This window comes from Apodemus sylvaticus, chromosome 11 (genome assembly GCF_947179515.1).
Source record: "Apodemus sylvaticus chromosome 11, mApoSyl1.1, whole genome shotgun sequence".
NCBI lineage: Eukaryota > Metazoa > Chordata > Mammalia > Rodentia > Muridae > Apodemus > Apodemus sylvaticus.
In genome coordinates, this window is record NC_067482.1 from 33,188,431 (window position 1) to 33,202,783 (window position 14,353).

Below are 14,353 nucleotides of genomic sequence, written 5' to 3' on the forward strand. Positions count from 1 at the left end.
GTCTCTGCTATTCTTTCAATGTGATTCCAGTTCCCAGGAGAATCAAGTGGGCTTTACTTTCCGCAGGCAGGTGATGCACACAGATAGGGCCGGTACCTGGGGAGGATCCACTTTGTGCTATATACACAGATACTCCCATAGATGATCTCAGCGGCCCAGAGTCGCCTCCTCCTTCCCCTCCGAATCACGACCTCGTCGGTTCATTGATGCAACTGCCAACGGCCTATCTAGCTAATAAAACAAAAATAAACCTGGACCCGTGGGGTCCTTACATCCACATCCACAGTCGGGCGCCCGAGCCCCTGGACACTGTTGCCTGACTCCGTCTTCGGACAGTTTCACTCACAGGCCGCCTTTTAAAGGGAGCTTCAGCAGGGGAATCTTTCAGTCCTCAGACAGGAATGCAATTAACAAAGGGCAAATGCAGAAATTCAAATAAAGAGCGAGGGAGCCTTAAATTATCTCATACCGGCCTGACCCTTTGCTTAGCTGTTCCTTGTTTGTACGTTCTGTGTCTAAAAGCTTTTCACTAATTGGGCATTGGTCCAATTAGGCGCTGAGGTTTGGCGCATTGCCCGCAGAGCTGTGAATTCAGCCTGGTAGACCAAAGCTTTGAGAGGTGGCAACAGCTACCCCGAGTCCAAATAAGGAAGCTGGGGAAAGAGCCAGGGGCCTGCTGCTCTCCCAAGTCTGTCAACATCACCTTCCGTGCAGGAGATCTTGGTGGCTAAGGGGACAAGGGCTGAATGAAAAGTTCCACCAGACTCTCAGAAGTCACCGCCTAAGCATCAAACCTGAATAACCGGGACAGATGTAAGGTCAGGCGACTTTCAGTGGTTCCCGCCTGCCCACGCTGCAGGTTTTTCAGGTCTCTGCTTGAGCGTGCACTCCCAGGCGTAAATAAACGTGCGATCCGCAGCCGCGTCAGCCAGCAGGCTATTTAAGCCGACAGGCACCGGCATCCGCTGTTCCCCAGCTGCTCCCCAGCCCAGAGCTCGCCCGCCCAGTCTTCCACGTAAGTAGCTTTCTACTGTTGGTCTTGAATGTGGAGAATGGACTTGTCTAGAAAGGAGCTCTGTTTTTTGTTTTTTGTTTTTTTTGCTTTTCTGTTGGAAAACTGTGGAGATGAAAGGGAAAATTAGAAAAAAAAATTCTTACCTCCTTGCCTGAGCCCCCCCCCCCACCTCCCACTCTGCGGCGTGGAGTCAGAGTGTTTCTGGAGGCGAGAACGCAGGTCTTTTTGCAGATCGTGGTGAATTTGGAGCAGGGAAGCAGAGAGATGTCCGTAGTTGTTTTACTGATTGTTTCTTTCTATTTTCATCACACGGTTAACTGTTTATTGTTTCATCATTTAAATACCAATAACCGTCGCTCTGTATCTCAGCTTGCTATCCAAAAATTAAACACAGCAGCATTTAAAATATGTATTTTGTGTTGGTGTTTGGGGACTCGATGTCTGCATTGAGGAGAGGTGTCTGGGTTTTGAACTTGCAGTGTTACACGTTCCTACGTCTTGCTCTCCCATATATTTACAATAATGAAAAAATGATCAAGAAAAGAGACAACACTGCCCTCTGGCATTTCCAGAAAGCAGAGTTTTGCGATTTTTTAATTCAAATGCTGTCCAGGTATTCAAGGTGAATTTTTAGGTGGCAGAAGAGTCATTGAATAAAAGGAACAGGGTATCACGTATTTAGATAAAAAGACCTGGAAGAGAGATGCCAACCGTTCCCTGCCGCTTGTCTTAGCCCAGGGGTATCAGGGCAGGTACTGAGGAAAAAACCCACACACAGGGGAGGTGAGAGAGAAGAGGAAGGACTTCTCACAGAGGACTACACATTGGGTCGCAGAAATGCACACAGCTCAGTAAGGAGGTGACTGACACGAATGACCCAGCCCGTCTGTTTAGGTAGAGAGGCCTGTGATGAAATGAAGGCTTATGTGATAGCTCATACCTGCCATCTCAGCACTTACTAGGCTGAGGCAGGAGAATTGCCCTGAGGTTAAGGCTAGCCAAGCTTCAGAGCAAGATCCTGCCTCAAATAAACAAAACAAAAGCAGCTTCAGAGTGTGTGGCACCTCTGGGACCCCCCCCCAGGTATTGACCACCCACCCATCAACTATCCCCACCCCAACACGGTTTTTCTTGAGACCTTGTTTCAATATGTAGCTTGGCTTGGCCCGGGTGTGTCAACAGAGCTGACCTGAGCGCACAGGATTCACTTGAGTGCTAAGCTTATGTTCAACTCCAACACACGTTTTTAAAAAAGATCTTCTTTCTTTTATTTTGTTTCAATGTTTTTATTTGAAATAGAATTTTATCACAGTTTTCCTCCCTTTCTTCCCTCCAGCCCCTCTTAGCTAACTTCCTCTGAGCCTTCCCATGTCCCTCCATTATTCTCAAGTTGATAGCCCCTTTTTCTTTGATTATTGTCATATGTGTGCACCAATACTTATTAACATATACATATATACACACACATACACACATACAAATATACAATACATACATATATACATATGCAAGCCAAGTCCATTTTTGCAGATGGTGTGCTTGTGGTTTCAAGGCTGGCTTCTGCATTGGACAACCATTAACAGAACTCATTTTCCAACACACATTTTGAATTGAGTTTCTAGACCCCCCCCCCCCGGAAGTCCAAGAATGCTAAATCAGAGTTGTGCCGTGCATATGTGTATGTGGGGGGGCGGTTGTTTTTACGGAACTTAAAGCCATTAATCAAGGAACTAACAGATTTGTTAGGCAGGGTGATGGGCTTACACCGTTACCACAGCCGATACTTTCCAACCACCAAACTGAAGTTGAGTTCCATGTTCTGCTCAAGAGAGGTTTCTCTGAGCAAAGATTTGGGGCCTGGGAACAGGGAAGATACAAGTTACAAGGGTGTCTAAGAGGAAGGGAGGGAGAGACAGCAGAGGTTATGTGTGAACACACCTGTAGTGGGGTAAGACGGGTCCGAGGTGGCCAGGAGAAGAGGCTTGGGGTGTGGCAGTTACCGAGAGGCAGATGAGCTCTGTCTAAGGGATGAATATTTCTCACTTCCCCTTCCTCTTGGTGTTTTGAAACCCAGACTGGCTTCAAACTCACAACAATCCTCCTGCACCATCCTCTAGTGGTGCCCCCCCCCCCCTCCCAGGAAACATTAGGTTTCCTGGCATCTCTAGGTAAAAGCATGAGCAAACCGACTTCTGCCATTCCTACTATCCTGCCCTCCTCCTCCCACCTGTGTGGATGCAGGTGCTTGTGTGGGGCTGGGGATGGGGCCACAGGGCCTCACTGACAGGCCCTGGCTGCTGGACCTGCCCTGGCTGCTGGACCTGCCCTGGCTGCTGCACCTGCCCTGGCTAGCTGCCTGTGTTTTAGAGTTCGACCACCTGTGCCATTTCCAAGGTCTCATTCTCTCAGGGATTTGTTTATCTATCTTTGGCACACCAATTAAAGTTATGATGTTAATAGACAGTAATTGCTTAATGAACTCAGTTATTAAATACGTTCTAACAAGATAATCTATCTAGGAGTTCTTTGAATTCTCTCTCCCTCTCTCCTTATTTATTTTTGCTGCTGCTGTTGTTTTGTGGTTTGTTTGAGTCAGGGTCTTGTGTAGTAGCCCACCTGGCCTCAAATCTGAAATGTAGCTGGGGCTGCCCTTGAACTCCTGATCCTCCTGCCCCTGCCTCCTGAGTCCTGAGATTATAGGCTTGTGCCATTATGCCAGCTTTGAAATGCTGTATAAATATAATTATCACTTTAATGTAAAGCTAGCAATTAGGAAAATCACTTTCAGGTAAAAATATATAATCCCTATTCCTTAGAATTAATTCTAAATAACTGAGAGAAAGAATACCAAGATTACAGGTTTTCAGTCTAAGTCACTGTCTAAGAATGGGTCTTGCTAAATTGCCCTTTCTGAACAGATGTGAAGCTGAACTCAACACTGAACCCCAGAAAATAGCCTCCCAGAAAAGACTAGGCTGTGAGCCTCAGGGCGGTAGGCCAACACTGGGTACCACTGCTGTTCTGAAACCAGAACTACTTCCTGTTTTTAGACAAGCAATGAGTTCACCCAGTTGGCGAAACCTGTGTGTAGAAGTGACAGAATTCCTTCTTTACATGACTTTCCTTTGAATACATCTCCTTTACTGTCATTTCCAAATACTATGTAGAATGGCTCATTTCAAAGGTCACTTGGATTTTGACTCTTAATGGCTCTACTGTGTAACCTGGATTAAGTTATGTGAACATTGATGGAGTCTTCAGACTTCCAAAATGCTGAGTGAAAAGGGCAGTGGAAATGTGGCCTGGCAGGACGCACAGAGTACCAGTCCATTGAGTTAAAATCAGTGTGGAAGGACCACCTTTCTGCCCGCTTATCCGGGACATGCTGGTGGAGAACAGGCTTGGTAAGGATAGAACCCCACTGTGCAAATGGAAGACGTGTGTCCTGGTGGAGGTGTCACAGTCTCCTGGCTCACAGCCCCTGGATTGAGTTAGCACCAAGGTAGGTCTGCTGTTCTAATGCTTTTGATCCCAGGCACAGGTGAAATTTACCAGCCAGATGTAGGCTGGCCCATCCCTTTCAGTTGCCCAGAAAGTTCCTGCATCTGTCCTCATGGAGACTTCGAATAGGCTCCTACAGACACCAGCACAGACTAGCCCTAGCAGAAGACAGGGCAGACTACAGGGCAGAGCAGAACACAGAGGTACAGGGACCTACTTTCTCCACTACAATAAGGCAGGAGTAAGACCAGAAGATTAGAAGTCTTAATTGGGTTTTTAAGATGTATTCTTTTTTTTTCTTTCTTAAACATGTATTGATTGTGTGTTGGGGGCTACATACGCAAAGCATGTGTGTGGAGGTCAGAAGACACGTTGAAGCTGCTTCTCTCCTGTCCTAAGGAGTCCTGAGGACTCAATTCACATAGTCAGACTTGGCAGCAAATGCTGCTGGGCCACCTCGAAGGCTTACAGGGGGATTATAAATAACTGCCTCTTCCCTTGTTGAAAATACCCGGCTGGGGCAATAAATTATCTGATCGTCTTTGAATAAAACCCATGGAAGTTCAAGAGAGCAAACTAATTTCCCTGAGATTTTAGCATTCAGCCAAGCAGCCTCAGGAACCTATCCTGCACCCCCACACCCTAATTGTGTCTGTGCTGGGGCACTTATATCCATTGCACGCAGGTTCCCTGAAGGAGTGTTGTACTCACAGGGAGATAAAGAGAACTGCTATATACATCACCCTAAGAAAAAAGAGTTTAGAATAAACATAGGGGGCCTAAGGGATTGTTCCTCACAGGGCTGAGTTAGTCTGTTTGTTTCTGGTGATTACTAGGTCATGGCAAGTGAAGGCTCTCCAACATAGGGAAGTTAGGGTTATACATTTCCACGTTTTGTTTTTTTTTTAATACTTTACTCTAGTGGTTTTCATGAAACCCCCCTGCCAGTTCCTTTATACTTGAAAGGATGTGTTCTCATACGGTGGAAATAAACTAACAAACTCCAAGACAAACCAGGAGTCAGTTCTAATCTTTTGTTTGTTTGTTTGTTTAAAATTTTATTTATTTATTTTATGTATGTGAGTACACTGTCGCTCTCTTCAGACACACCAGAAGAGGGCATCAGAACCCATTACAGATGGTTGTGAGCTGCTATGTCGGTGCTGGGAATTGAACTCAGGTCCTCTGGAAGAGCAGTCAGTGCTCTTAACTGCTGAGCTCCCCAGTTCTAATCTTAAAGATTAGTAAGCAGGAAACTAATGAGAGCCATTGGATCTAGATAGAAATTTCCTGGAATTCTTCAGGTCACCGCAGATCTGCTTACATAAAGTAGTCCTTGTTGATGTAGTTCCATTTCCTGCATGTGGCTCCTCCCAAAGGAAATTTACATAAGCAGCCCTCCGAAGCGTCCAGGTCCCCTCTGCACTGTCCAACATCCTAGTTTACTGGTGGCTGGGAGTGAAATGTGCTATATATAAAAAAAACCCCAAGTGATCCTGGAAGCGTCTGTCACTTCATTAAGTAATCCTCTCAATCTTCATCTTTTGCGGGATAGCTGAGAACTCCCGGGAATCTGATGCTATGTGATGCTGGGGGGAAGGGAGGGAGCGAGAGGCTCTCTTTCATTTGCATACTCAATCTGGGTCAGAGTTCAGAATCCGGAGAGCTTCTGGATGAGTAGACAGCCTCAGGGACAGATCTGCAAGAGGACCTGATACTATGTAACTTGGCGACTAGAAGACTGAAATCCATTTCATTGCTGCTGGAAGGGGCAGGGCCAGGGGCCAGTTACTCACTCTGACCTTCAAGGAAAAAAATTCAAGGTTAGGGACCGGTGCGGGCCACAGCACAAAGCTCATTACTTTGTGTGCCTTAAAGTACCCGATGCAAAGATACAGCGAGATACACCGGCAAGTTCTGGACACTGCCAGCAGTTCAAGACTGACCGCCTGTCTGTCAGCTGTTGTGTCTTTGTTCGTTGTTTGTTAAATTTGGTCTTATATTAAGACATAAGACATCCGTTACCTAGAGGCCAGATAGGTGGCTCAGCAGTCAAGAGCACAGGCTGCTCTTCCAGAGGACTGGGGTTCAATTCTTAGCACCCACCCACACAGGAGCTTACGACTGTCTATAACTCCGGTGTCAGGGGATCCAACTCTTTCTTGGGGCCTCTTTGGGCACCAGATCCATTCATGGTACACAGAGAGAAATAAATGCAGGCAAAACATCCGTGTACACACACACACACACACACACACACAAATAAAAAATAGGTGTCTGTTGACTCATGTGCACACAACTTTTCCTTAGGTTTTATATATTGTTTCCTGGTATTCTTATTTTTAACTCAAAACTGTGTTTCTAAAATCCTATTTCCGATGATTATCTTTTTTTCTTCCCCCTCCCACCCTCCTCCTCTCTCTTTCTTTCTAGCTGTGAGACAGGGTTTCAAGATCTTCCTGTTTCAGCCTCCCAAACACCAGTATTCCTCACAAGCACTGTGTCCGCTGCTTCTTCTTTGTTTGTTTGTTTGTTTGTTTGTTTTTCGATACAGGATTTCTCTGTGTAGCCCTGGCTGTCCTAGAACTCACTCTGTAGACCAGGCTGGCCTTGAACTCAGAAATCTGCCTGCCTCTGCCTCCCAAGTGCTGGGATTACAGGCGTGTGCCACCATTGCCTGTCTCGCTGCTTCTATTCTTAATATAGATTTGTAACTGCATATACCTAGTTTGTGTTGACAGCTTGCGTGGCCATCTCTCCTGACTCCAGTTCCCACAAAGGATTCTGTAATGTCCCCCACTGTGTGTTCACGCACTAGTTTCTGGCAGTTGGGAGACAAGGGAATGTTAGATTCCCATGTTTCCTTAAAGCAGCATGGACTGTGGAATCCACTAGAAGAAACAGAAACATGATATAATAAATTTTGATCTAATATTTCTTTTTTTTTCTTTTGGTTTTTTGGATTTGTTTTTTGTTTTTTGGAGACAGGGTCTCTCTGTATAGCCCTGGCTATCCTGGAACTCACTCTGTAGACCAGGCTGGCCTCCAACTCAGAAATCCACCTGCCTCTGCCTCCCAGAGTGCTGGGATTACAGGCGTGCACCACCACTGCCCAACTGGTCTAATATTTCTAACATCTGAGGGCTTCCCTAGTATTTTAATAAAAAGCTGAGAGATAGTCATTCTAACAGATTCTAGAAACATTTCATATTTCCATATGGGGCAGAGGTTTTCTAGACAAAAAAAAGTATTATAAAAAATCATGTCATTCTTTAGTTTCGAGTAAAAAAAAACTTAGATCATTTAATGATTTCAAAATTTGATTCATTCAGTTACTCAGCATTGCATCTTGAGCCGTTGGGAAAGCTAGATCAGTACCTTGCATTTATAATTTATATAGAGTTTGTTGTTTGTGGTTCAAAGATGTCTCACTGAATCCTACAATAATGACGTGAGACAACTGGGGGAAGGGTGGCAAAGATGGCAGATACAGGCCTGGAGGTCCACACCCAGTGCGAGCTGTCCAAAGTCACACGGAGACTAAGTCACGGAGCCCAAAGTTCAGATTTCCTGAGGCTCCATCTTTCTGCAACGAGTCTGAAGCTTAGAGAAATACTCTAGGGTCAGCATTCTGTCCCAAGCAGGACTTGCTGGTATATCTGTCCTCTTTGGTTTCTTGGTGATGTTAATGACCGGGCTAAAGCTTTACATCTGCTGTTTGTCCCACTAGCTGAACACCTGTTCATAAAAGCAGCTCAACTGTGGATAAAATAAGTCCCATGTAACTGAGTATCCTGGCAACAGGCAGCTTGGGTAGTTGGACTTTGGCATAATTTGGCATTGTACAAGGTGCCAGTGATGTGCCGGTTTCTTTGTTGTCTAATCGTGGTCATAAAATAAGGATGGTAGTTGGATCATAAAAAGTAATAATTGATTAAAGTGTATTTGAACTAAGTGATAACTCAGTTTTGTTTTTGGGACTTTTTAAAATGCACAAACCATCTGGGGAAGCATCCTTGCTTCCTTCAGGCAATGGCCTAGGGGGTACAGGCAGAGCCCTAACCGTTGCCTGATAATCACCCCCGTGCGCAACATTACATCCCTGTGTGCAACATCACAGGCCTAACCACTGCTTCTTACCACATCATTGGGGTTGAGTAAAAATACCGTAGAACCAGTCTATGGATTCTCAGAACAGATCAATAAATCACGGCGCCACATCTCCAGAATTAAAAACCGCACAACCATTTCCAGGGTCAAGCAATAAGACTGAGAACATTTTCAGAAAGAGACTCTAACTTTACTATTTGAAAGTGAGACTCAGCCAGGCGGTGGTGGCGCACGCCTTTAATCCCAGCACTTGGGAGGCAGAGGCAGGTGGGTTTCTGAGTTCAAGGCCAGCCTGGTCTACAGAGTGAGTCCCAGGACAGCCAGGGCTATACAGAGAAACCCTATCTCAAAAAAAAACCCACCACCAACAAAACAAAACAAAACAAAGAAAGAAAGTGAGAAAAAGTGACTGAACTGCGACAGAACACAAGACTCATCAGCTTCATTCTCCACAGCCCAGGGGTGACTTAGCTTTATTGTGTGTCTTTAATCACCACACTGACCCCTGTCTTTTGCTTTCATTCTTTGATTACCCTTGCGCTTTCAGTTGACAAATACATCACGCTGCTTGCAAGCCAATGATCTGGTGAAGCTAATCAATACTTTTCTAAACCGATTTGAGAATTAAATGAGCAACCAAATTTAGTAATATCCTCCAAAACATATAAAGAAATTCATTAGCTGTCCTTTTATTGTATTTGGGACATTTTTTTTTTTCATCGCAAACTACAGAAGGTTGATGTGTTTGTTCTCTGTTTCTGACCTGGTCATACAAATGGTTTTAGCTTTAATAGTTCTCTTTAGGAAATACGAGAATTTTGTTCCATGAAAATCTCTAATTGATGCATTAAACATCAAATATTTGTAAAGACAAAATTTTGCAAATCTCTCTCTTTTTTCTAATTCTCTGGTCTGGAGTTCCCTGAACACCCGGATGCCTGTAGGAGTGTCTAGGATGACAGGTTCAGGGTTCTTTGTTTCTATTTGGTGGCAGGACTGACTGTCCTGAGGTAACGGATCTTTGCACTTACTAAGCTTTAGCACACCATGCTCTGGGTCCCACAGCAAGCAGAGGCCCTGAGCCAGCCTTTCTCCTCTCCCAGACAAATGTCTACAAAATGTGAAGCAAACGCTCAGGAGATGTGAAGCCATGGAATACCAACTCACCTTTCACCACAAATCTTCAGCCTTACACGCCTTTAAGGGTTAAAGTGAGCTTCCTCCTCATTACTGTGACCTGCATCACGCTAATCCCAAAAGCAGCAGAGACAATGAAGTCCCACAGGAGCTCCTGTCCCATACCTAAGTGACACATCTGACAGATAATAAGAGGGCCAGATGCCCCAGTTTGCTTAGGATGTGTTCACTGTGGCCTATCTTATAGCTGTGCTTATTAAAAGCACCCGTTTTACACATGTGTTCTAGCTTAGATGACACATTATATTCCTGCCTCAATTTCACAGGCTGAATATTAAAAACCACCAAGTATTAGGGCATTCCATGAGTCACTGAGCAGTCCTTTGGAGTAGGAATTTGGCACAGTGTAGCCATCAAATTGAAGCCTCTGTAGGCCTCAGACTAGGGCTCTGTAGGCCTCAGACTAGGCCTCTGTAGGCCTCAGACTAGGGTTCTGTAGGCCTCAGACTAGAGTTCTGTAGGCCTCAGACTAGGTCTCTGTAGGCCTCAGACTAGGCCTCTGTAGGCCTCAGACTAGGTCTCTGTAGGCCTCAGACTAGGCCTCTGTAGGCCTCAGACTAGGTCTCTGTAGGCCTCAGACTAGGCCTCTGTAGGCCTCAGACTAGGTCTCTGTAGGCCTCAGACTAGGCCTCTGTAGGCCTCAGACTAGGCCTCTGTAGGCCTCAGACTAGGTCTCTGTAGGCCTCAGACTAGGCCTCTGTAGGCCTCAGACTAGGCCTCTTTCTCCCATTACTGGCACCAGTAAACTATTATTGTTGAAGACCATTGTACGGCCTTTCAAACACTGTACCTCTCAGATCACCAGGAATTTAGAATAGAGATCATCCCAGAATCCTCCAGCCCAAACTTTGCCTTTGTGGATGAAGACATGCTTCAAATCCTGAGATAAGGTGTGCCATCTTACATTGCTCTGAGTTGTCTCATGAGCATCTCATCACCATAGATCCATACAGGCAAGGAGCAGAGTTTTTAGACATGCTTTACTGTGAAGAGAACCAGTTTCAAAGAAGTTAAAGGACACAGCCAAGCTCTTGTGGGGACTGGGGAAGGAGAGTTTAAGATGGAATCGATCTCTGACTCCCTGTCCGTGTCCTGTCTGCCACTCCACACTAGTTCATCTTTCATTCAGTAAGGTAGATTTAAATGTGTCCTCTACGATGTATCCAATCCAAACCCATCCTCTCTGTAATGCATGCTACAGAATCAAAAGCCCCTAGTTTCTGCTTCTCATGAGGCCATGAACCCTCACTGAGACTAAACTGTCCTAATCTGAGAGTGCTACTTGGTGGCTTACTAAGAGAATGTGATACAAAATCGTGCAGTGAGCTTTTCTCCTGGATGTCTTGGGTAAGAATGAGAAGGAAAGGAAAACACAAAGATTTCCTGCAGAGTATTGGAGAGGGGTTCTGAGAGGAGGGGTGTCTGGGAACAGCGAAAACAAACGACTCGAAGTCAAACGATGGGTCCCAGCTGGCTGCCTGTGTTCTGCTGGAGACAGCTTTCCAGACTGCCTTTTCCCTGTTCTGATTTTTCTGAAGATCTCCAGACAGCTCTTTCTCTAGACAGTGTTCTCTTGCTGTTCTTTGTTTGAGACACCAAGGTCTCCCAAGCAGTTCTCCCTTGCTACTCTGAAAAAAAAATTATCTGGTTAGCTCATCTCTTGCAGATCATAAGCCCAGTCTTTTATTGTACACATCAATCCAGTATATGCTCCAGGTTCCCTTTTGATTAGCCTTTGAATCCGCATCCTATGACTCCAGCCCCTTAATTCTTAGGAGACAGCAAGAACACATTTTTTTTTATATTGCAAAAGAATTCAGAGATCTGCCTGCCTCTGTTAAGCACGAACAGTAAGCTACCCAAGTGGGACCACTTCCTGAAATTGCCATTTCTACCACACCTGAACCTAAATTAGCTCTGACCCAGGTTGACCTTGAACTCAGGAATCTGCCTGCATTTGTATCCATCTACCTGTCTTTGTATCTTTCTGTCAATCTTGTTTATAGTGTAGCTGCCTCTGTCCCTTTAGATCTGTGAAGCCCCTTATAATTCATATTATATCTCTATATTTTGTATAGTTGAGAATTATATGTTTTTGAACTCATGCATTTAGAGTTCTTTTTCCATAACCTTAAGGACTGTCCTGATGGTCCCAGCATTTACCATTTTGCTGAGACATTAGCCACGCCTTCTTTTCCCTGACTCGTACTGTCTTTGGTCATCATGGAGTCATTAATGCTAACAGGGAGGACATCCCTCGAAGGAGAAACATAAAATATGCACATTATTATATATACAAGTCTTATGCCCACAGCAGTCATGGACACTCATGGAGGCCCGTGCCTGCTGGCCCTGTCCCTATCAAGGCCATACTGGATGTGACAATACCTGGCTGGCCTTTTGATTATCACCCCCTATTAATAGCATAATTAATCATATCCCAGGCAGCCTGTGTCTACTCTCATCCTCCTCTGCCCTCTGTTCCACTGGTGATGAAAAAAAACAAAAAGCCTTAACAGTTATGTTTCTGTGTCAGTATGAAGGAGAGTCATACTTCTCAAAAGGAAAATAAATTCCCATAAGAATTCACAAAACACCTGACAATGTTTCAGGGACTATTCTAGATACTGGCATAATCAGAATTGTGCTACAAACCCCCAAATCTTCAGAAGTTTATTGCAAATTCCATTTATATCTGAACTAAAGCCTTTTTTCCCCAAGCCAGTTTCTAATTAAAATGGTCTTTTAGAAAAGCATTTGCTTTCCAAATAAGTAAATGGCTCCACTGGCGTGTTTTAATGGGATAATTTTCTTTGACAGTTGTAGTTATAGCTATAGTTGAATTTTAGCTATTTTCCAGTTGTGAGTTAGCCTGGGAGTCCATCTATAGCTCATATGCTTTCTGGAGAAAACTTCTGAATTCACTAACATCATTATGAAAGGCAGACTTCTTACACATGCAGATCACCCTCTTTTGCCCATTTATTTCCAAAAAAAAAAAATTGGTTGAACTCATCACTTGCTTCCCAGCATGCTTGGAGGAGCTTAAAGGTTTCTGCCGATCTTTCACAGTCCCCATGCTGCACAAAAGAGACTGAAACAGCCAAGCAGGCAGCAGACTCCCAGTGACAAGAACTCGGGTGTCTGTGAGAAGAATTGTACGTTAAAGGTCAACTAATGATCGGCTCACTGCCGGAAGCCATTCCCAGACACCTGCCCCTCCCCTCTGGTAGTTTTTCATAACATCTTCCTGTTTTCTGAAGAGGATATAGAAAAATCTAAACCACTGCAACATACGTTTCAGGACCTTCCACAATCAATTCGGCACAAACGTCAAATCTGTGACGTAGCAGCAACAAATACACCCAGCGGCTCTTGCCAAAGGTAAGACCCGCTCTGCTCTGTAGAATGCTGCAACTTGTTCTCATCGTACGCCATGCTCTTCACCAATGGCGTCCCTCAGCTGTATCTGCACCAATGAGAGCAGAGCATGCGAGGTAGGAGAACCTGACGGTGTGAGCTGATTTTCCTGGCTCATCCAATGGGCTGGGTCAAAGCTGTGTCTGCTCACTAAGAGACGTGTCACAGGCAGACAGGGCACGACCTCGCACGGGATCCTGTGGCATCACATACCCCTTTTCCACAACTGCCCCGCAAAGGTCGTCTGTTCACTCCACTACTCAGCACGGAGGAAAGATGACGTGGTAGTTAAGGGTGCAAGTGGAGAAGTCAGGCTTTCCGGGTTTGAGGCTCCACTCTGTCAATGAAAAGACTTGGGATTTGAAGCACCCAAGTGATTCTCCTGTCTCTGTTTCCTATCTTGCCATAGAATTGTTGGAATTACAGATATATGTCACCATATAAACAGGTAAACAGGGTAGACTGGGGATAGAACTTAGGTCAGTCAGCACTTTTATCCACCCCTCTCCCCCGGCCTCTTTTCCATTGTAGGGAGGGCGTAGCTTTGTTAGTAATAGGGAGGAAAGAGAAAGCCAGGAAACCGTGGTGAGGAATGAGCAGAAATTCATTCTTTATTCTTCACCAAGTAGACTAGAATAGAGGGCCTTCAAATTTACAGCACAAGCGATGTGTGCCGGACAGAAGGTGATCTGAGGGTGAGCGGCCCTCACCCTCTCGCCAGACTGCCTGTCAGCAGCAGCAGCATCTCATACTGAAGCTACAGCGACGGCATGTGAGGAAAGGCTCTAATTCCCAACCGACTAAAAAAGAGAGATTGTAACCCAGAAAGAGTGAAAATTATAAATGGATAAGTGGCCTTTCCGGGTGTCCAGTTAGTAGATACCTTGCTGAATCCTTAGTTCCCATCCATTTAAAAAGCAGCCACACACTCCACAAGAAACACTTTCTAGCCGGGCGGTGGTGGCGCACGCCTTTAATCCCAGCACTTGGGAGGCAGTGGCAGGTGGATTTCTGAGTTCTAGGCCAGCCTGGTCTACAGAGCAAGTTACAGGTCAGCCAGGGCTACACAGAGAAACCCTGTCTTGAAACAAACAAACAAACAAACAAACA

The 14,353-nt window shown here is 45.2% G+C and overlaps 1 protein-coding gene across 2 annotated transcripts in view; it reads left to right on the forward strand.

The window, feature by feature from the left end:
* The first annotated feature begins 733 nt into the window (after positions 1-733).
* Positions 734-14,353, forward strand: part of Hopx (HOP homeobox) — a 28,323-nt gene continuing 14,703 nt past the window's right edge. Inside the window, exon 1 of one of the 2 annotated variants that reach the window (XM_052199273.1) lies at positions 734-1,015. The gene's annotated coding sequence lies outside the window, so the exon portion shown is untranslated. Of the gene's footprint in view, positions 1,016-13,127; positions 13,208-14,353 lie in introns of those variants that run through there. The other variant, XM_052199274.1, reaches the window with a different exon arrangement.